Consider the following 24,941-nt stretch of genomic DNA (forward strand, 5'->3'; position numbering starts at 1 on the left):
CAAGAAAAGCACTGTAGTATACTTTTGGGCAGTGCAGTTAGAAGTTAAGCATTCTTTTTTTTTTTTTTTTTTTTTTTTTTTTTTTTCGGTACTGGGGATCAAACTCAGGGCCTTGTGCTTACGAGGTAAGCACTCTACCAGCTGAGCTATCTCCCCAGCCCTAAGTTAAGCATTCTTGAACTTCTTTTTTCCATCCTTCTTTTGGACATCAGGTGGACCTACCAAATATAACGGCATACCATTTTGAGTACATGAATGAGGTCATGCTGTAGCAATGAAGCAGAGATAGCTTGGTTTCCTAGAGGTATGAATACCCCACCTGTCCTAAGTCACCTATGTCTAAACTATCCCACAGAAAGAAGTAAACTTCTATCTTATTTAAGCACTTTATCTTTGGTTATTTTTAGATCAACTAAATATGTATTTTAAAGAATACTCATCTGTCACTGTACCATAAATCTATTTTTAAATTGACTCAGAATGTGAGGAAGGTAATTATAGGTACAGAGAAAGCAGAAGTCTGGAATATTCTGGGGTTCAAACATCACAGTTAGTGACATCAGATATTTGTGCTTCCCCAGTAAATCTCAAAAAAGCTATTATGAAAAATATGGAGTTCAGTATATCCCCAGAGTTCATTCCATGAACTCAGGACAGTGGCTCCTCAGTTTCTGAACCACCTCACTTCAAATTGTTCTGCCTCAAATATCCATTCTTATGTCACATCTTAGATACAACACTGCCACTACCAGGAACTGTTCCAAACTCAAGACCATCACATCCTGTATTTACAGGTTTTTACCTCTATTAACTCATCTCCAAAACTATTTGAACTTTATAGGGATATCTATAATTTTTAATCCATCATTTCATGTTCCCTTGAGTCTTTTTGTGCCTGCATATTCCTCCATGGGCCTGATACTGGCTTATTATAAAGCATTCACTCATCATTCCTTTGTTCAAGATTGAGCAAGATTGTTTATTTCTCCATCCTAAATGCCCAGGAATTTCTCTGGGTACTTAGGATGGAGAAATAAACAAAATAGAAGGGAAAAAGAAACCCTGTTTCTATGGCGCTTTCTTACTTTAGATGGGCAGTAAATAATAAAAATAAAGCTTGTATAGTTTCTCAATATAAAAATGTATATCTTCATTATCTATTACCTTTTATATATATCTTATGGTATTAAATTTCTACCTTAGCTATAGTATATGAATCACGTCTTTTATTTAATCTCAAACCTGAGCCTTTAAAAAAAATGAATAAATGAATAACTCCTTCAATAAGATTTTTAAAGTTCCTGAAATTTGCATGGATAATTATTACACAGTTACATAGACTTCCATTGCATATAATATGAACAATACAGTCTTTGGTATGAATGGAGAACTATGTTCAAATTTTTTGCTAATACCTTAATATTCAATTTCAAATAAAAGCATGCATTCTATATTAAGCTGGAGTGGAATTCACTTCACGGATGTGTTGCAGTTTTCAAACATGAATCTGTTATTGGAAGAGATAAATATTATAATAATTAAATACTGCAAAATAATTAATGTACAAAGGCTATCACTTTTAGGAACCAAAGCAAATATTTTTAAATTTAGTTAAATGAATACATCAATATATTGGTAGCTGTTGCAAAATTGAAAGATTGAGTTATAAAATTTTAGTAGAATGTTATATCCAGTTTGGGTCAAGAATATATTAAGAGTAAATAATAGAGTAAAGAAAAATAATTCTAATATTAACCGTATTCCTAAAATGAAAAGTTAACCTTTGGAAATTTAATTATTGAATCCCATGTTTTGCTGTACATCTTTTGAGAATGAGTCCTATTTGAATATTCTTCACCATCTGAAAAGAGAAACTAAAACCTGAGAATCAATTTGTTTGCTCGGAATTTCATGAAAGACTCCAAAATCATATCTAGTAACATGCATAACACATCATTTTTGAGCTACCCTTTATGTGGAAAGTAAGAATAAAAAGAAAAGGCATCAAACAATTTTTTCTCAATAGTCAGATGAGAATATAAGACATTGCAAAAATGACTTCAAAGTAAAATTCTAAGTTTTGACAGCATGGATGCTAAAGTCTTAAATAAAATTCTTGTTCAAATAATTGGAACAAACTGACTTTTATTTTTCAGTCACTGAGAAAAATAATTTAGGTGATTTAGGAAGCCTATCAGTCCTAGATTTAATTTCTTTTGGAAAACCAATTATCAAAATTAGTTTTTCTTTCTTCATTATATTTTGCCATACAGCATACACAAAGTATTATTACTTTCCTTGTCTAGTTGATCAACCATTTGGGTACACAACAGCAAGATAAGAGTTTGTGTGGAACATGTATGTGTGTGTGTGCATGTGTGTCTGAAAGAATGTGAATTTATGATAAAGTCAACAATGCTTCTTTTTCTTAAGCAGCTAACCAAGTGATTTTTTATTTCAAACAGATAACAATATGTTGATTCTGATAGGATAAATATTTACAGAATAGAAAATAGCACGCTTCAGTTGAGAGTTCAGAAAGAGATTATAGCCCTGGATAATACAAATGAACTCCTGGCCATTATCAGAAAGATGGTAAAGTACTCTCATCATTCTTTTTCAGCCAAAGACAAGCTCATAACATACAAGAGATTTTGTTATTGCCTGGTTTGACACTTATGTAATATGTTCTAACAAAATGCAACAGCAGCAATTACATGCTTAAAAACAGAATCTACAGCAAAAGAATGTCTTATACTACCCTTTGCCATTTAATCCTATAGCAACAAATGAACTTTTGTTTGCAGAAAAAAATGGGTGCTTTGGTGGGAACTATGAGTAAACTTGATAAATCTTGACAGTATATGTATTTCTTACTCGGTAATTTATACATTATTTTATACCAGAGCAGGTGCGAACATTAGTGCTTATGCAATAGAAGCAGCTGAAACACCAGTAGAAATTAAGAGATAATTTAGTTATTTTAAAATCAGTTTTTATTCCATTTCCATATTTCTAGTTCCACATTTTCTTATTATTGTGCAACAAATAGCAGTTATTGTGCATAACAAAAATATCAGAAACAAAAAATAAATAGAGCAGCAAACTCGAATTTGCTTCTAAAAATAGGTAGTGTCTTTCAGTTAACAGTATAAAAGAGGTGACTTATGGGATTGTTTTAATGAAACTGTATCATCACCACTGACAAAATCTTCTGATATAGGAGATAAAAATGTGATGTCTTTACTTATTTACTCAGAGAGATAAATGAAAACTTGAAATCCTTTGGGAAAATCCCCGTCATAAGTACCTGATATGAGCAGACCTAGAAAAATATCTTAATTTTAAAGGTGAACATCAACTTTGCATCACAAAGATACCATAGATACTTTTTGAATAGTCTAGCAATTGACAGTGCTAAGGAGGGGTTGGTCCAGTTCTATAAGGTCAAGCTTTGCAAAATCAATGGCTATATTTTTAATAAGAAAATGTAAAATCACACAAATAAAAACATTTACTTATAATTCATATTTCTTGTTCTATAGTGACAGTTGGTTTGGCCAATTATTGTTTTAAACACCAGATCATTCATTCAAAATGTGAGTTCTGTACATCATACACAGGTAATGGAGTAAAACGAGCCAGGGGAGGAGACTGGGATGTGCCTGGGGTAGGGACAGTGTGTGATCAGGGTGGGTCTCACCAGCAGCGAGCCCCACAGATGTCTAAGGAATGAGCACACCCGGGAGGGATCTCACTGAGGATAAAAACTAAGAGGTATATTTGGGAGCAGTCACAAAACCAGTGTGACTGGAGTAGAGTGACCAAGGGGAAATGTGGTAGGAGATGAGGTCAGAAAAAAGGGGTCCAGAATCATAAGCTCTGTTAGTCTACTTTAAAGACTTAGCTATTGTTTTCAGTGAAATGAGGAAACATTGACATGCCTTGAACTGGGTAATGTATCAACAGATTTGTGTTGTACAAGGACCGCACATTGTGTTGATGTTAGAATACAGTGCAAGAAGCAGGGAGAACACAGGCAGACAGGCGATGGCAGTGGTTGGGCCAGGTGCCAGCAGTGAAATGAAATGAGATATGGTCAGGTTCTGATACATTCTGAGGGAAATGGTAATGATATTGAAAATGGGGATGATGTGAGGTAAGAACAAGATGGGACTTATCCATGATCCCAAGATTTTATATTGTATAAGAAGAAGGGAGGAGGGAAGAATAGAAGTTCAGTGGAGTCAACAAAGGGAAATGAAGGGAAGGGAAGAGGATGAGAAAAGGAGACAGTCGCATGATATCGGACATAACTTTCCTATTTTCATATATGAATGCACAACTAGTGTAAGTCCACATCATGTGCAACCACAAGTGGGATCCTTATTAGAATGAGTTATACTTCATGTATGTATCACATATCAAAATATCTACCGTCATGCATAGCAAAAAAGAATAAATACAACATGACGTTTATATAAAATTAAAAAGTTAGATAAAAATTTTATCCAGTAATAGTTTGGAATGTGTCTGTGGAGATCAATAAATTTTTAATTTAAAAAAGAAAGGAATTGTCATTTACTGATTTGAGAAGATTTTGATGAGGAAATACAAATCTGGGTTTAGGGGTCTGGAATTTTGAGATACATATTGGACATCCTCGTGCAAAGCTAGAAATCTGCAAAAAGAATTTAGTGACCAAGTTGAAGGATGACAGGACTTGGAAGATGTCAGGTTATAGATGGCATTTCAGGTCTGAAATTGGAAAAGATCATCAAGGATGGGGGAAGGAATGTTTCATCACCTTTCATGTACTTTCAATTTCTTGTTCCTTTTTTGTCCACTTAATAGAAAATCCTAACCCCTGGTTAAAGTCAATAATCCTGCTACAAATCTAATCCTGCACAACTGAGGAGGGAAAATACACACACAGCTTCTAATCAAGGCGGCATTTGAGGGTGCTGTTAGCCTTGCCTGGAAACCCTAATACATCTTGCGCTCTATTCACTATCCCCCTCCCAAAAGGGCAGTTCTATTTCCTGTACTCTCTCTTCTTAGTTCCAACATCCCCATCTCCTAACTAACTCTCAGCTATTGACCTTGAGTCTTATTTTTCCAAGAAAATAAAGGTTTCTTCTTGTGAAGAAACTATTTCAAAATCCTTTCATGAGACAGACCTGCCCTCCCACCCCATCTCTCTCTCTCTCTCTCTCTCTCTCTCTCTCTCTCTCTCTCTCTCTCTCTCCCTCCCTCCCTCTCTCCCTCTCTCTCCCTCTCTCCTTCTCTCCTTCTCTCTCTCCCTCTCTCCCTCTCTCTCTCCCTCTTTATATACACTGCTCACTCTTTTCAATGGGTAGAATTCCCCAGCTGCTCCCTGGGACCAAGGTTCATGCTTCCGTGCCTCTGAATCACTCTGACAGCACAGCACAGAAACTTACCTTCCATCTCAGCAGTAACAAATTCTCAGTCTCCAGTCTATTGCAACAACTTTGAAATTATCCTCAAGGGTAAGAAAACTCCAGAAGCACTTGTCTGTTCTTACTTTCCTGATTGTCTTACCTGAAATTCTCTCCTTAGCCCACTTGGCTCAGACTTGTAACTCACACTCGCAGCACCTCTGGCAAATATCACTGGTTTCCGTGGTTACACCTTAAGGAGGTTACACCTCCTTCCGTGTGGTACTGCATCTCTCAATGGTGCTTCACTCCATGACACGCCACATTTTGATTTATTTGCTACTTTTTAAAAACTCTTCCTCCTCTTGAAACCTGGGATACCCAACAAACTACTTTGGAAGTGAGAAAAATAAGTAAAATATAATACAATAAGATGCATACTTCAGATTTGCAGAAATAAGAAGTGGCAAATTCCAAAGGATCAAAAATAAGTTGGGCATTTTCTTTTTTGCTAGATCTTGAAGAATAAATACATTCATATGTTAATTTTAAAAACAAATTACTGCAGAAACTTTGTGTATGTGTATAATCAAATATTGAGTGATATAAAGATTATTGTGTACCTAATAATCTATATTGATATTGAAAAAAGAATAGTGTTTTCTATTTCTTTGAAGGCAATCATGGAAACCCCTAGTGATGAATTCTAGAAAAACTTCCTGTGTTTATGTTAAGAAAGTGACGTGACAAAAATTCTGTATGGGACATCACAACTAGCAGTTTTTGATACGTGTATGGTGTGGGCAGGGGTGTTCTGTTGGTGGGAGAGAGGGAAAACCATTTTCTCCCCAAAGACTTCTGAAATGTATATACTATATCCTATACCGTCTGTCCTTCTCCAGAGTATAAGGTGTTAAATAAATAAGAGTTGAATAAGAGAACCTCATTTGTTACTGGTAAAACTTAGGAAATAAAGAAGTGTTATTACCTGTTTCTTAACAAGGAAACTAAAGATTAAGTGAATTTCTCAGGATCATACAATTAGTATACAGATCTCTTTTCAATACCTCTACCCTTTAGTTTAAACTGGTCTTTCAGCTATTCATAAATGACCAACATTTAAAAAATTCTTTTTCTCATCAAAAGCAAAAAAGTAGCTTCTCAGAGTTAAAATCAGGAGACTTGGTCTCAGGATGAATTAGGAAAAAATTCCTGTGGAGAATTTTATCCTGAAAGGTAGTTTTTAGACTTGAATAGTTGGCAGTGACTTGCACCAGCATATTTTTAGATACAAAGTAAATTTTACTAAAATGTTCATATGTTGAAAAAAACCTCCTTTTAGAAAACAAAACAAGACCAAAATTGAAAACTCCTAGAAATATTAGCTTTACAAGCTAAGCAAACAAAACAATTCTTTTCATAAATACCAGAACACTAAACAGCTAACCCAGCTCCTAATTTTGAATATGCTACTCTATTCCTTGCATTTTCAAAATTCCCTTTGAAATCATATTAGTGTGGAGAGTTGATTATTTTGAGTATAAGAAATGAAAGCCAACACAGCCGTTAGTATTTGACATTTAGAGATCTGCATCCACTGGAGATCTTTGTGTAAATATTTATGAGGAAAGGTTCCCTCCTGAGTTTTATGACATGCACTTTTATTTGCCAAATCTGAGCTCTGGTTCTGAATTTCCACTTTGGGGAAAATCCTTTGACTCTACCTGAGTTAGCAAGGCTTTTGAATGAGCAAAATGTACAAAGTTGTGCATTATTGCACCCAGTTATCCTTATGAAGGTATTTCAGATTGTGATGTACTTCAGTGCATTCTTCAATTTCAGATGACAAAATGAGAAGCAAAAGACACAAACACACAGGTGGTCAAACCTCTAAGGGAAGTTAATGACTCTTGTGTGAGATGCAAGCTCCCTTAACACCTACCTTCCACAATGGCAGTCCATGGAAGCAAAATAGATTTTTAAATTAACATATTTAATCAGGTTTTAAAAACCATCACAGTTTGCCATTTCATCCAGGTGTATGAAGAATACAAAAAAAAAAAACCTTCAAGTACTTCAAAATGACATAAGATAAATGAGGAAAAGTCTGTTTTTCTTCACACCAAGTAGTTTTACATTTCACCCAAATATTTCACATTTCCTCAGCCAGAGTGTCAGTTAGCTCTTCAAATATTCAAATTTTCTTTCCTCTTATTATTGATGTGTGTATGCTATTAATAATTTATATTTCATTTTCCAAAAAGAATCTGTGTGTAAAGTTTTCTTTCTCAGGTGCTTTAGCTCCAAATCTCTTAATAGTCTCTGTGTAGCCCCAGTAGAGGGATTGAAACTCCTCCTTCTTTAGATTGCTTTGCATAGTGAGTGGGAAAGAAAGCTTGGTTAAATAGAGAAGTAAAATATCACAAGTAGAGTTTTCGCCTATTCACCTGAATCCTGCCATGTTCTCAGGAAGGAAGATTTAGTAGATGTAATCAGCTCTGTCGGTCGCAGGGATTGCCAAATGGAGCCTCTCTGTCTTTGCTCTCAGTGACTCAATTCCCAGCTTCCCCTCTTCACTCAGGAGTGCAAAGTCCTATGATATGTGCCAATTGGCTGCAGAACACCTCCCATACCACAGACTCTTCTAGGGCTTGCTTGCTACTTACACATCAAGACACGCAAACTGTTTTCTTCCCCTTGAATGTCGGTGGTTTTGTGACTTACAAGCAATGAAATGCTGTAACTGTGTAACTTCCCGAACTGGCTCATAAAATGCATTTCCGCTTCTACCTGTTTGCTGAAACATTCACGCCATACTTAAAGCCCTGAGCTACTATGTCAGAAGTCCAGCTACCTTCTGGCAGCCACAAAAGGAAGTGGAGCCATATGGAGAGGCCACACATAGGTGCTCTTATGGCTGGCCTTGTCTTCTATTCTTTCCTTCCCAGGGACCAGCCGGATGAGTGAACAAGCTGTCATGTGATTGTAGCCCCCTGCCATCAATTCACCTGCAGCACCTGCTGCTTTCAAATCACAAGGCCCCAGGCATCATGGAACAGATGCATGAAAAATACATGCATCCCTGTTGCACCCTGTCTTTATTCCTGACCCACAGGATCCAAGTAAATATTAGTGAAACTGTTATAAGTTATGAAGTTTCAGAGAAATTGGTTATGCAGCAACTAATAGTGGCCTGGAGTAGCCTCAAAATAGGAGTTACTACTTCTAATCCTGTCTCCCTATGGCTTATTTCCCATAATGTTGTCAGAATCATCCTTCCAACATAAAACTTTAACCCTGTAATTTCCTCTCCTTGGCAAATTCTCCTGTATCAGCTTCTCCTAGCTTGCTGCTACAATTGTTTACCTTCATTCTCAACTGGGCCCTTGACATGGATCAACCACCCTCTAATTCATTTCTGGTCAATCATCTATAAGTCACTATTCTAGCCATTATCAGGAAATTATATTCTCACTTATCATTTCAAGAAAGAAAATGACATTCAAAAGAGAATTACTTCAACTGTCAATTCCCATTCATATTTAGTTGCATAAAAATGTATTTGTTTTTTTCCCTTCAATCAGATAACTACAGTGTGTTCCTCTATTTATGATGGATTTGCATCCAATAAATTCAACATAAATTTAAAATATGAGCTTTTCATGTATTTAATATACCTAACCTACTAAACGTGATGGCTCAGCCACATGTGCTCTAGAGCACACTGATTATTTCTCCCCATGATCGCTTGCATGAGTGCAGGTCATGGTTCACTGCCACCGTCCGCCATCTTAGGAGTGTTGCATTGCATCTTGTCATGGGAGGTGCTCCTACAGCCATTTGGCAAACTTCAAAATACAGTTTCTTCTGAATGTGTGTTGCTTCTGAATCACCATAAAGTTGAAAAATTACAAGTTGAGTCATCATAGATATCTGTAGTTCCTTTGTTCTGTCCAATTCAGAATATTCAATTCTATGCCCTCAACTCCATTTTCCACTGTTACATCTGGAAACAGCTGCCAACAGTGATTTCTTCTCTTTCCTAAACCTTCTAGTGCTCATTAACTCTTGGCTATCCCTGAATCTATAAGAAATGTTTATACTTCTTACATTCTTAAAAAAAAAAAAAAAAAAAACTCTCCCTTAAAAAACAATCTTTTAAAATTCCTCTTCTTCTAATTTCTGGAAAGTTGCATAACTTGGTTTCAGTTTCAAATTTTTCCTTTTCCTGTTTGCATCTCTTCCCTTCTGCTGTGAGATTTTTGATACTCCTTCCATCAATTGGTGAAGTCAATCTATCCACTTTGAATCTAAATTTTCTTACAAATTGCTTTGACTAATAGAATTCTGTCAGCATGGAAAAAAAAAAAACCCAGCCTATCCCTCGGTTAGGAAGATCCAGTTATTTCAGACATTACAGTCATTCTAGTTGAGGCCCCACATATAGCAGCGAGCTCAGGTATACAACATGGTCTAGATATGAGCTATCTCAGTAGAGCTCAGTCCAAACTGCTGACCTACAGAAATGTGAGCAAATAAAGTGTTTTCAAACCCCCCAAGTTTTATAGTGGTGAGGTATGTAGCAAAAGTTAACTGATGTCGCAGTTCATAGCTAGAAGTGGGATGCTGCTATAGCCCAAATTTCATATAGGTAGTTGGCATCACTTTGGAACCAGTAGCCAGGTGGAACCTGGAAAAACAGCAAGAAAACTATTAAGAGACATGAAAAGTAGTGAAAAAGCTACAAAATGATGGCTTTTAATGGGGTAAACAAACAATCTTTGAACTGTCATCTGTACGAATTTGGAAAACAGAAAACCTAATGAATCTGTGGATTTGGCCAAAGATAAAAAGAAAAATGTTGAAATGAACAAAGAAAGGATTGTGGTGAGTCACAAGTAGAATTTTGGAAAAAACTAATTGAATGACTAGAATTTACTGTGCTGAAAAATAAAACTCTTTCTTAATTCTAGTTCCCCAAACTTGTAAAAAGTTCAAAAAGTAAGAAACGACTTTGTGCTAAAGATTCATTTGAAGATGTAATTGAAGGATCCTTTGCTCCTACCTCAGAAAGACTTCAGGTGAGACATGGTAGGTCTTCTCATCCAGACAAAACTTCTTCTAAGAATCTTCAGAATCTTTACAATATTAAAGTGAAGAGAAGACTGTCTAAAAAAAAAAAAATGTGTGTGGCATGGATTAAAATGTGAAGTACAGGAAACTCACAAAGTATTTAAAGGTATTGTAATGAAATGGTTGAAAAGAGATTGAGACACTTAGAGGTGAAAAAATAATGGTCCCCTTGGTCTCCAAGAAGAAAGAAAAACTACAAACACAGCCATTTCTTTCGGAAAGGGAAGGGCATCTCAGAGAAACCAAAAGGCAGCGACAAGAACTCTGAGAATCACAGTGCAGGATCCACTTCTAGAGCTGTAACTCATCCATCCAGGGAGACCTGCCACTTTCACGCTACCAGACTTGGCGACTTGTCTCCACGACATTCAGAACTGATACGGTCTAGTGACTGCTCTTTTTGTTCCTTTTGTGCACAGGAATGATTACTGCAAGTACTGCTTCTCTGTGTATGTGGTGCCCATGTGTGGACCAGATAGCATTTTTTATTTTTGTTCCTAGATCTGTATAGAAGGAGATAATACCAAAAGAGTCTCACTTTGATTCAGACCTGATGTACACCAGGCAAACACAAACTTTGACAAAATTAGGTGAAAAATTTTTCTATCCTAAAATGGGCATGAACATGTGGGAGAGTATGTGTCCTTTGTGGACACAGGGCACATAAGGGTAGACTGAGCCAAAGGAACACAGATAGTTTTAGTTTCAGCATGCATATTCCTTTTCAAAAGATCCCACCCTTGAATCTGTGCGGATCTTGTGTTCTGTTTGGGCTTCTAGGATATGGCAGAAATAAAAGCAAGCAAATTTTGATCATAAACCTCAAGAGGCCTCACACAGAACATGCTCCTTTGGCAATGATGTCACCTTATAAATAAGCCTGACCTTCTTGAGAATGAGAGATTTTGCATAGAGAAGCAGCTGCCCATTATGTCTCAGACATGCTAGTGGATGCCCCAGATGTGGGAATGAACCTAGTCAATAGAACATGTAGCAGAGAGGAGCCATCCCATCTGAGTCCAGCTTCAAGAGTCAGCCAAGAACTGGGAGCAAATAAAATTGCTCTTCTAAACAACTAGGTTTAAGGATCTTTTTATACATCAACAGAAAAACAATACAAAGTCTTTCTTCTTATCTGATCAGATATGTTTCTTAAATAAAATTTTGTTTTAAATCTCTTCCTTTACTTTACTTTTCTATGTTCTGTTTAGGAAACTATTTTTACTTGTGTAATTTTAAAAGCCACAATTAATAACATCCTTATATTAAATAATATGTAACCCTAATTATTTCACTTTGAAAACCACAATTTTTTTCCTCCTGTACAATGGCACTGATAATTATAGTACTTATTACATAAGGTTTTATTTTTAGAATTAAGTGAAAGAACACACAGAGGTACAAGGTACCTTTTAAAATTGTGGTTTGAAAACTGTGATTTTCAAAATTAAATAATGTGTGTAGTAGGTTATTTATTTATCATCATAAATAACCTCATCTTGCTGTTCTTTTGTATTTTGCTATTACTTGAAATCAAAACTATTTTTGATAGCAAGTAAATTTAAAGCTAGAAATATTGAATATTATGATAGAGTAGGACAAAAATTTTGGAAGGGAAGGATGCCCTGTTTAGAAGGATCTCAAATTAGAGCTAGATGTTCACTAGCCAGTCTGCTCATAGTTATTTCTGTCCTAACATATACCCTGAATTTTTTTAAAAAATCACTAATTTTATCAATCTAGAAAATACTTTAAAGATATTCAATCTACACTCATTTTATGGATACATAAAACGATATAGAGAAAATGCATGATTTGTTTAAGAATGCCTTGCTAATTACTATGTCTGAGGGCTGAGGCACAAGCCCCAACTCAGGAACCAGTGTGCTGGATTCCACCACGTCACCCACCAACTCAAACAATGAACATGGAGTCATTGTCAGGAATGGCTGCAAGGCTAAAATAATTCCCATGAATTCCACTTCTACTTGGGGTGTAAAAACACCAGAAAGTTCATCTCCCATACCCTTACCAAAAAGAACACCTAAATTCACAACTGTTCTTAAAAGCTGCATTCGCAAGACTAGCCTGAAATCTGACATTGACAGAGACATAAGACCCAAATCCACCTGAGCTACATACACTAGACACCAGTAAACACAAGCAGCTGAAATTGCTAACAAATTGGTAAATATAATGATGCTGCCTGATGAGAGAATATAGAAAGATAATACAAAACTGCCAATGAACAGATATTAAGAGAGTTCCCAGCCGCTTGCAGAACCTTCCACAGGGACATCAGCATCACACTGATGGCAACACAGTGGTCAAAACTTCACCTTTGTTTTCTTAGCATCTCTGACTGGGTCTGAGACACTAAGTTGACATAAGACAGATTAGTAGGAGAAATGCATACATATTTTTACATCCCATGAAATCTCCAAAAGAAATGAGCACCCAAAACCAAAGCAAACCAAAGCAGCAAAACCAAAATTCTTATATACTGGGTTGAACAAGACTGGCAATGGTAGACAAGTAACGGAAGGAGACCAAAGGAAGATAAGAGTCATTTTAACCAGGTGTGTTTGTGCAGAATTCTCTTAGCCTTGGCTCCCCATCTGTAGTGATAAGAAAGTCTTCTTTCCTCTTAGTCCAGGGGGGCATGGGAAGTTTTGCTTTGTTTTGTTTTTTTATCTCCTCCTTTCAGGAGGAAAGGGAAAGTAAGAGTACTCCTACTGCACTGGCTGGTTCTCAGGTGCCTTCAGTTTAAAATAATCCTTATGCCAAACTAGCACATTTGGAGGTGACGTATTCTTCCATCCCTCAGCAAGAAACATGAGAAAGTGTCCCCCCATGATACAGGGAACAAAAGTCGCTGTGAAAAAGAAACAAAACTCTACCCAGGTCCTTCATCCCCAGAGTTCCCATAGATTAAGCTGAGGGAAAAACCCCTACCACAAAAGAAGAAACAGGGGCAAAAAACCTTCTGCCTGGGAAAGAAATGGACCAGAAAGTCATCTGGGGGAGGGGTAGCACTGACCAGGTCACATTCCCCAGCTGCAAGGGACACAGTGTCTGCATAAGACTGAGGCTTAACTGCAGTGGTCTGCAAAGCCACTCACTACCCTTAACATAAGGCTCTAGGTATCAAGTATCAAGGAGCAGTGAACTCCATTGGGAATGTTCCAGGTGCATGGAGAAGAGGTGAAGCACAAAAGGGAGACTTAAAGCTGAGGATGGAGCTGATTCAGAAGGAAACCCTCTGGGTAGCCAGACCCCACTGTGAAACCACAGCACAGAAGGAATCTGAGGATTGGCATGCACAAAAAGGGCAACCATAACAACCCCAGATCTCCAATCCCAATCAACTCCTGCTGCAGGCGATTCACACTCCTATATCCAGAGACTCAGAAGAAGGAAAGGCATGCTTATTTCCAGAGAGAAAATCCACTCTCCTGTGTCTCTTATCCCATGTGGCAAGTGTGGCTGTATTAGGGTTCTCCAGAGATAAATGAGAGAGAGAAGGAGAGAGAGCAGAAGAAAGAAATATGGAGGTAAATGTAGACAGGGAGTGGGGAAGGAGTGTTTAATGATTGATTTACACAATGATGGAGGCTAAGAAGTCCTAACATCTGCAGAATGAGTCAGCTAGCTGGAAATCCAGGAGATAAAATGGGATCACTCCAGTCTGAAACTGAACAAATACACAAATGATGTTCCTGTCCAAGGGCTGACAGGCTTGAAACTTGGGAAGAGCTGATATCTCAGTAGAGATTTAAAGAAAGGAAAAAGTTCATGTCCGCTTTGGATGGAAGTTAGCCAGCATTTCTATTCTCTTCAGACTGTCAACTGATTGGATGAGGTCCACCCACATTGGGAAGGGGAAACTGCTTTAACTCAGACTGTCAGTTTCTATTTTAGTCTCTTCCAAAGCATCCTCATATAAATAATCAGAATAATGTTTGATAATTAATCTAGACACCTTATAACACAGTTTGATACATAAAATTCACCAACACACTAACATTCAAACAAAAAAATATGAGGTAATTGAAAAAGGAGGAGAAATAACCTGCCAAACTGTCAAGGTCAAAACCACCAACAAAACCAAACTCGGATATGACACAGATGTTAGAACTATCAGATAGGGTATTTTAAAAAGGCCATGATTAATTTGTCAAATTTGCAAGGGAAAAGATAAACAAGCAAGATCAGATAGGAAATTCATTACAGAGATGAAAACTGTAAGAGAGAATTGAATTAAAATATTAGAAGTAAAAAGTATAGTGAGAGAGATAAATAATGCCTTCAATGGCCTTATCAGTAGACTTAGTAAAGGAAAGAATTAGAGAACTAGACAATAGGTTAATTCAGATAATCCAAATCAAAACACAAAGAAAAATGAAGAAAGTAAACAAAGTAGAGCATCCAAGTGATGTAGGACAATAGCAGACAAGGAGTTCAATTGGAATTCAAAAAGAGAAGAGAAATAAAACAGGGCAGAAGAAATGGTTGAGGAAATAATTAAGAATTTCCAGACATCATTACCCTATGTACATGTATGATTACACAAATGGTATGAATCTACATTGTGTACAACCATAGAAATGAAAAGATATACCCCATGTGTGTCTAATGAATCAAAACACAATCTGTAAAAATTAAAAAATAATAAAAAAATTAAAAAAAGAATTTCCAGTATTCATGACAGACACCAAATCTCAGATCCAAGAAGCTCAGAGAACACCAAACAAGATAAGTAACAGAGAAAAGAAATGAAAAACCAAGGAAATAACCTCATGTACACCTGTCAATCTGCTGAAACCCACAGTCTTAAAAACATTCATAGAGGGCTCTTTCCACAGGGTGATCCAAGATGGTGGACTAGAGGGTAACTGCATCTCCTATTGCTCCAGAACCCAGGATTCAAGAAGGGGAGACATTGAGAGACTCGGACTAAAATAGAGCCACGGGGTGAGTCTCCCCCACCAGGTGAAGCTCGGCCTGGGCGACAGGCCCGGATAGGAGCGGCTTATCAGAGCAGGGCAGGGTAGCTAGAGTCTTCCCCAGGTAGCCCTGCTCACTCCGGCGGTGGGCTCCTCTCACATGGCCAGCTTCTCCAGCTTCTTGGAGCAGGCCCCCCAGTGAGAGCCTTTCTGCACAGAACCAGCTCCAAGTCCCAGAGCCAGTGCGGCAAGCTCCAGCCGCAGGCAACTTCAGGGACCAGGACAGGGCAGCCAGGGACTTCCCCAAGCAGCCTGGCCCCCTCTGGTGGGAGGCGCCTTTCAAGGCTAGCTTCTCGGAGCAGACCGCCCAGTGAGAGCCTTTCTACACAGAGCCAGCCACAAGTCCCCGAACCAGCAGAGAGCTCTGACCCGCGGGCAGCCTCTGGGACCAGGGCAGGGCAGCCAGAGACTTCTTCAGGCGGCCCTGCTCCTTCCAGCAGCAGGCTCTTTCCACGGGATGATCAAAGATGGCAGACTAGAGGGTGACTGCATTTCCTGTCACTCCAGAACCCAGGATTCATGAAGGGAGGCATTGAGAGAATCGGACTAAAATAGGGCCACGGGGTGAGTCTCCCCCACCAATTGAAGCTCAGCCTGGGTGGCTTATCAGAGCAGGGCAGGGTAGCTAGAGTCTTCCCCAGGTAGCTCTGCTCACTCCAGCGGTGGGCTCCTCCCACACAGCCAGCTTCATGGAGCAGGCCCCCCAGTGAGAGCCTTTCCACACAGAGCCAGCTCCAAGCCCTGGAAACAGTAGGGGGCTAGGGGTAGCTTTCTTTGAAAGCACTGCATTATCAAGTTCCTCCAAGACTTCAGGCTACTGAAGGCTGGGAGGTGATACACTGGAAATCTACAGGGACACTATAAGCCAATAGAGGAAATCTGCAATATCTCAGGGTCCCACTGACATCTGACCAATATGAGAAAACAAGGGAAGAAAATGTCCCAAACAAACCTAGATACTACATCAATAAAACCCAATGACAGCACAGCAGAAGAAATGTCAGAAAGGGAGTTCAGAATGTACATAATTAAAACAAAAAGGGAAGCAAATGAGGAGATGAAAGAGCAAATGCAGGAATTAAATGATCGCACCAATCAACAGTTAAAAGACCAAATACGGGAAGCAAGAGATCATTTCAATAAAGAGTTAGAGATACTGAGAAAAAAAAAAAAAAAAAACAGAATTCCTTGATATGAAGGAAACAATAAACCAAGTCAAAAACTCAATAGAAAGCAAAACCAAAAGGATAGAACACCTGGAAGACAGAACATCAGATATTGAAGACAAAATATTTAATCTTGAAAACAAAGTTGGCCAAACAGAGAAGATGGTAAGACATCATGAACAGAATCAACAAGAATTATGGGATATCATGAAAAGGTCAAATTTAACAATTATTGGGATTGAGGAAGGCTTAGAGAAACAAACCAAAGGAATGAACAATCTATTCAATGAAATAATATCAGAAAATTTCCCAAATCTGAAGAATGAAATGGAAAACTAAGTATATGAGGCTTATAGGACTCCAAATATACAAAATTACAACAGACCCACACCAAGGCACATTATTATGAAAATACCTAACATACAAAACAGAGACAGAATTTTAAAGGCTGCGTGAGAAAAGAATCAAATTACATTCAGGGGGAAACCAATAAGAATATCAGCAGATTTTTCAATCCAGACCCTAAAAGCTAGAAGGGCCTGGAACAACATTTACCAAGTCCTGAAAGAAAATAAATGCCAACCAAGAATCTTATACCCAGTAAAACTTACTTTCAGATTTGACGACAAAATAAGATCCTTCCGTGATAAACAAAAGCTAAAGGAATTTACAGAAAGAAAGGCGGCATTACAGAACATTCTCAGCAAAATACTCCATGAGGAAGAGATGAAAAACAACGATGCAAATCATCAACGGGAGGAACTAGCCTAAAGGAATAGCCAAATAAAAGAGAAAACATATCATGTCAAAAAACAAAAATGAGTCAAAGGACTGGGAATACAAATCATATCACAATAATAACCCTGAATGTTAATGGCCTGAACTCATCCATCAAAAGACATAGACTGACAGATTGGATTAAAAAGAAAAATCGAACAATATGCTGCCTGCAAGAGACTCATCTCATAGAAAGAGATACCCATAGACTAAAGGTGAAAGGATGGGAAAAAACATATCATGCACACGGACACAGCAAAAAAGCTGGAGTATCCATCCTCATTTCAGATAATGTGGTCTTCAAGCCAAAACTAGTCAGAAGGGATAAAGAAGGACATTACATGCTGCTTAAGGGAAGCATAAATCAGCAAGACATAACAATCATAAATATCTATGCCCTGAACATTGGTTCATCCACGTACGTCAAACAAATCCTTCTCAATTCCAGAAATCAAATAGACCACAACACAATAATATTAGGCAATTTTAACACACCTCTCTCACCACTGGATAGATCTTCCAAATAAAAATTGAATAAAGAAACCATAGATCTCAATAACACAATCAACAATTTAGATTTAAATGACATATATAGAATATACCATCCAACCAAGAGTGAATACACTTTCTTCTCAGCAGCACATGGATCCTTCTCTAAAATAGACCATATATTATGCCACAAAGCTACTGTTAGCAAATACAAGAAGATAGAGATACTACCTTGTATTCTATCAGATCATAATGGATTGAAATTAGAAATAAATGACAATAAAAAACAGAAACTTCTCTAATACCTGGAGATTAAATGATACACTATTATATGACGAATGGATACAGAAGACATCAGGAGGGAAATAAAAAAATTCTTAGAAATAAATGAGAACAAGACACATCATATCAAAATCTCTGGGACACTATGAAAGCAGTACTTAGGGCAAAATTTATTTCCTGGGACGCATACAACAAAAGAAGTGGAAATCAACAAATAAATGACTTAAAACTACAGCTCAAAGCCCTAGAAAAAGAAGAACAGACCAACACCAAAAGTAGTAGAAGACAGGAAATAGTTAAAATCAGAGCCAAAATCAACGAAATTGAAACAAAAGAAACAATCAGAAAAATTAACAAAATAAATAGTTGGTTCTTTGAAAAAATAAACAAAATTGACAAACCCTTAGCCACACTAACAAAGAGAAGGGAGAAAAATCATATTACTAAAATTCGGAATGAACAAGGAAATACCACAACAGACACGAGTGAAATACAAAACATAATTAGAAGCTATTTTGAAAATCTTTATCCAACAAAACAGAAAACCTCAAAGACATCAACAAGTTTCTAGAGACATATGAATTACCTAAACTGAACGAGGAGGACATACACAACTTAAATAAATCAATTTCAAGCAATGAAATAGAAGAGGTTATCAAAAGCCTACCAACAAAGAAAAGTCCAGGACCAGATGGGTTCTCAGCTGAGTTCTACAAAACCTTTAAAGAAGACCTCATTCCAATACTCCTCAAACTATTCCATGAAATAGAAGAGGAGGGAACCCTCCCAAACTCATTCTATGAAGCCAATATCACCCTGATACCCAACCCAGACAGAGACATATCGAGGAAAGAAAATTTCAGACCAATATCCTTAATGAACATCGATGCAAAAATTCTCAACAAAATTTTAGCAAATCGCATACAAAAATATATAAAAAAGATAGTGCACCACGATCAAGTGGGTTTTATCCCAGGGATGCAAGGTTTGTTCAACATCCAGAAATCAATAAATACCATTCACCATATCAACAGACTTAAAGTCAAGAAACACATGATTATTTCGATAAATGCAGAAAAAGCATTCGATAAAATACAGCATCCCTTCATGCTCAAAACACTAGAAAAAATTGGGGTAGTGGGAACATCCCTTAACATTATAAATGTCATCTATGCTAAACCCATGGCCAATATCATTCTAAATGGTGAAAAACTGAAAGCATTCCCCCTAAAAACTGGAACAAGCCAGGGATGCCCTCTTTCACCACTTCTTCAACATCATCCTGGAGACTCTAGCCAGAGCAATTAGACAAACCAAAGAAATTAAAGGGATACGAATAGGAAAAGAAGAACTCAAACTATCCCTGTTCGCTGATGACATGATTATATATTTAGAGGAACCTGGAAATTCCACCAGAAAACTTTTAGAACTCATAAGTGAATTCAGTAAAGTAGCAGGTTACAAGATCAATGCTCATAAATCCAATGCATTTTTATACATAAGTGATGAATCTTCAGAAAGAGAAATTAAGAAAACTACCCCATTCACAATAGCATCAAAAAAATAAAATCCTTGGGAATCAGTCTTACAAAAGAGGTGAAAGACCTCTACAATGAGAACTACAGAACACTAAAGAAAGAAATTAAAGAAAACTTTAGAAGATGAAAAGATCTCCCATGTTCTCGGATAGGCAGAATTAATATTGTCAAAATGGCCATACTACCTAAAGTGCTATACAGATTCAATGCAATTCCAATTAAAATCCCAATGATGTATCTTACAGAAATAGAGCAAGCAATTATGAAATTCATCTGGAAGAATAAAAAACCCAGAATAGCTAAAGCAATCCTCAGTAGAAAGAGCGAAGCAGGGAGTATCACAATACCAGATCTTCAACTCTACTACAAAGCAATAGTAACAAAAACGGCATGGTATTGGCACCAAAATAGACAGGTAGATCAATGGTACAGAATAGAGGACATGGACACAAACCCAAATAAATACAATTTTCTCATACTAGACAAAGGGGCCAAAAATATGCAATGGAGAAAAGATAGCCTCTTAACAAATGGTGCTGGGAAAACTGGAAAACCATAGGCAACATAATGAAATTAAACCCCTATCTCTCACTAGGCACAAAACTCAACTCAAAATGGATCAAGGACCTCGGAATCAGACCAAAGACCCTGCATCTGAATGAAGAAAAAGTACGTCCAAATCTTCAACTTGTTGGCTTAGGATCAGACTTCCTTAACAGGACTCCCATAGCACAAGAAATAAAAGCTAGAATCAACAACTGGGATAGATTCAAACTAAAAAGCTTTCTCTTAGCAAAGGAAACTATCAGTAATGTGAAGAGAGAGCCTACAGAGTGGGAGAATATCTTTGCCACTCATACTTCAGATAGAGCGCTAATTTCCAGAACCTATAAAAAACTCAAAAAACTCTACACCAAGAATACAAATAATCCAATCAACAAATGGGCTAAGGAAATGAACAGACACTTCACAGAAGAAGATATATAAGCAATCAACAGATATATGAAAAAATGTTCAACATCTCTAGTAACAAGAGAAATGCAAATCAAAACTACCCTAAGATTTCATCTCGCCCAATTAGAATGGCAATTATCAAGAAAACAAGCAGTAATAGGTGTTGGTGAGGATGTGGGGAAAAAGGTACACTCATATATTGCTGGTGGGGTTGCAAATTAGTGCAGTCACTCTGGAAAGCAGTATGGAGATTCCTCAGAAAGCTTGGAATGGCACCACCATTTGACCCAGCTATCCCACTCCTTGGCCTATACCCAAAGGACTTATAATCAGCATACTACAGTGATGCAGCCACATCAATGTTCACAGCTGCTCAATTCACAATAGCCAGATTGTGGAACCAACCTAGATGCCCTTCAATTCATGAATGGATAAAGAAACTGTGGCATACATATGCAATGGAATATTACACTGCCATGAAGAATGATAAAATTATGGCATTTGCAGGCAAATGGATGAAATTAGAGAATATCATGCTAAGTGAGATAACCCAATCTCAGAAAACTAAAGGACAAATGATCTCGCTGATAAGCGGATGAGGACATATAATGGGGAGTGGGAGGGGTTAGCGTTAGGTTTAGGGTTAGGTTTAGGGTTAGGGATAAGGAGGGTGGTAAGAATGGAGGAAGGAAGGACTGTATAGAGGGAAAAGAGGGGTGGGAGGGGTCGGGGGGAAGGGATAAAAAATAACAGAATGAATCAAACAACATTACCCTATGTAAATTTATGATTACACAAATGGTATGCCTTGACTCCATGTACAAACAGAGAAACAACATGTATCCCATTTGTTTACAATAAAAAAAAATTTATAGAAAAAAGAAATTCCTATAACAGAAGAAAATGCACATATTATTTAGTCTTTGTGTCAAAATCATGCAAGCTAGAAGACAATGAAGGGATATCTTTATTTATTTGTTCAAATTTCTATATCAGATAGGAACATCTTTAAAGTGATGAGAGGAATGAACTGTCAAGTTAGAGTTCTATACTGAGCAAAAAAGTGGTGAAATGAGTCAGATATCATTACCCAATGTACATGAATGATTACACGAATGGGATGAATCTACCTCTTGCATAACCATAGAAAAGAAAAGATGTACCCCATTTGTGTACAATGAATCAAAATAAATAAATAAATTAAAAAATAATTAAAGGAGGATTTCAAGATGGCGGACTAGAGGGCGGCTGCATTTCACGTTGCTCCAGGACACATGATTCAAAAGAGGAGATAGTGAGAGACTTGGGACCAACTCAAAGCCGCCGGGTGAGTCTCTCCCGTTAGGGAGGCGTCCCGGATGGGGCGGTAGCCCCGGAACGCAGGGAATTTGTGAAGTAGAGTTGCTCAGCGAGACGCCCCTCCCCCCACAGGAGCGGTAAACACGGACAACTGGGATCATCGTAGAGGAGGCGGCTCAGCACAGCGCTTGGACTCGGAGCAACCACTGGGGCTCCAGGAGGCTGCCTGAGGAGGAGCTGCGTGGCGAGCTGTTTGAACTCAGAGCAAGTGCTCCAGAACACCAGTGGCCTGCCTGGAGAAGGAGAGTGGTGGGTCACTTGACCTAAGAGTGACTGCATCAGAGCTACAGGCGGTTGCCAGAGGAGGAGGCGAGTGGTGAGTTGACTGGACTAAAACCGACCGCGCCTGAACACCGGTGGCCTGCCTGGAGGAGGAGCGTGGTGAGTCACTTGGTCTCGGAGCCACCGCTCCTAAATACCCGGGGGGCTTCCCCGAGGAGGAGGAGGAACAGGGCGGGTCACTTGGACTTGGAGTGACTGCCTAGGGCTACGGGCGGTTGGTGGGAGGAGGAGACACGAAGTGAGTTGCTTGGACTCCTAGTGACTGTGTCAGAAACCGGGCAGCTGTCTGGAGGAGGAGGTGTGTGGCGGGTCTCTGGGTCTCGGAGCTATTGTACGGGGCTCCAGTTGGCGGCTCAGAGGAGGGGCCGCATAGCCAGGCGATTGGTGCAGAGCAGGGTCCCAGGAGCTAGGTGGCTTCTTGCTGGAAGAGCCGCACAGAGACACGCCTAGGGGCGGAGCGAAGTTTCCAGGGCTGCGGGCAGATTCTCTGGGAGAGGCAGCCTAAGGAGACTCGCCTGCGGAGGGTGAGGCTCCCAGGCCCAGGACGTAATCCGGGCCCCTGGGAACGTTGCAGAGGAAGACAGCCCAGCCCAGGGGGTAGTTGTAGATTGAGGGGAACCTCTAGGAGGGCAACTGACCAGCGAGACGTCCCCACCGAGAAAGTCTTCCCTGCCAGGGGAAGTTTTCCCACAGAGACGGTAAAACCAGAGACACAGGCACAAACAGGACTTGCCTCAGCCCGCAGTCTAGTTCCCCATTGGATGACCATTGGTCAACAAGTGGAGGCACCTCTGCCCACTAGCAGGGAATATACGCCACCTGAGGGTCACCACCCCTAGAGAGGCAGCTTCTTCGTGGAGCTCCACATTATCAACTTCCTCCAAGACTGCAGGCTACTGAAGAATAAGAGGGGGTATACTAGCAATCTTCAGGGACATTATAAGTCGATAGAGGAAATCTGCAATATCTTAATGACCTACTGATTCCTGAACAATATGAGAAAACAAGGGAAGAAAATGCCCCAAACAAATCTAGATGTTACATCAATAAAATCCAACGACAGCATGGCAGAAGAAATGACAGAAAGGGAGTTCAGAATGTACATAATTAAAATGATCAGGGAAGCAAACGATGAGATGAAAGAGCAAATGCAGGCATTGAATGATCGCACCAATCGACAGTTAACAGAGCAAATTCAGGAAGCAAAAGATCATTTCAATAAAGAGAGATATTGAAAAAAAAAACAAACAGAAATCCTTGAAATGAAGGAAACAATAAACCAAATTAAGAACTCCATAGAAAGCATAACCAATAGGATAGAACACCTGGAAGACAGAACTTCAGATATTGAAGACAAAATATTTAACCTCGAAAGCAAAGTTGAACAAACAGAGAAGATGGTAAGAAATCATGAACAGAAACTCCAAGAACTATGGGATATCATGAAAAGGCCAAATTTGAGAATTATTGGGATTGAGGAAGGCTTAGAGAAACAAACCAAAGGAATGAACAATCTATTCGATGAAATAATATCAGAAAATTTCCCAATCTGAAGAATGAAATGGAAAATCAAGTCCAAGAGGCTTATAGGACTCCAAATACACAAAATTACAACAGACCCACACCAAGGCACATTATAATGAAAATACCTAACATACAAAATAAAGACAGAATTTTAAAGGCTGTGAGAGAAAAGAACCAAATTACATTCAGGGGGAAACCAATATGGATATCAGCAGATTTTTCAATTCAGACCCTAAAAGCTGGAAGGGCCTGGAACAACATTTTTCAAGCTCTGAAAGAAAATGAATGCCAACCAAGAATCTTATACCCAGCAAAACTTACCTTCAAATTTGATGATGAAATAAAATCCTTCCATGATAAACAAAAGCTAAAAGAATTTACAAAAAGAAAGCCAGCATTACAGAACATTCTCAGCAAAATATTTCATGAGGAAGAGATAAAAAACAATGAAGCAAATCAGCAAAGGGAGGAATTATCCTAAAGGAACTGTCAATAAAGGAGGAACCAAGATGTGTCAAAAATTTTAAATATGAACCAAATGACCGGGAATACAAATCATATCTCAATAACCCTGAATGTTAATGGCCTGAATTCATCAATCAAAAGGCATAGACTGGCAGATTGGATTAAAAAGAAAGATCCAACAATATGTTGCCTGCAAGAGACTCACCTCGAGAAAGAGATACCCATAGACTAAAGGTGAAAGGATGGGGAAAAACATACCATGCACATGGACTCAGCAAAAAAGCTGGAGTATCCATCCTCATTTCAGATAATGTGGACTTCAAGCCAATGTTACTCAGAAGGGATAAAGAAGAACATTACATACTGCTTAAGGGAAGCATAAATCAGCAAGATATAACAATCATAAATATCTATGCCCCAAACAGTGGCTCATCCATGTATGTTAAACAAATTCTTCTCAATTTTAGAAACCAAATAGACCATAACACAATAATACTAGGTGATTTTAACACGCCTCTCTCACCACTGGACAGATCTTCCAAACAAAAATTGAACAAAGAAACCATA

This window comes from Sciurus carolinensis, chromosome 10 (genome assembly GCF_902686445.1).
Source record: "Sciurus carolinensis chromosome 10, mSciCar1.2, whole genome shotgun sequence".
Lineage (NCBI taxonomy): Eukaryota > Metazoa > Chordata > Mammalia > Rodentia > Sciuridae > Sciurus > Sciurus carolinensis.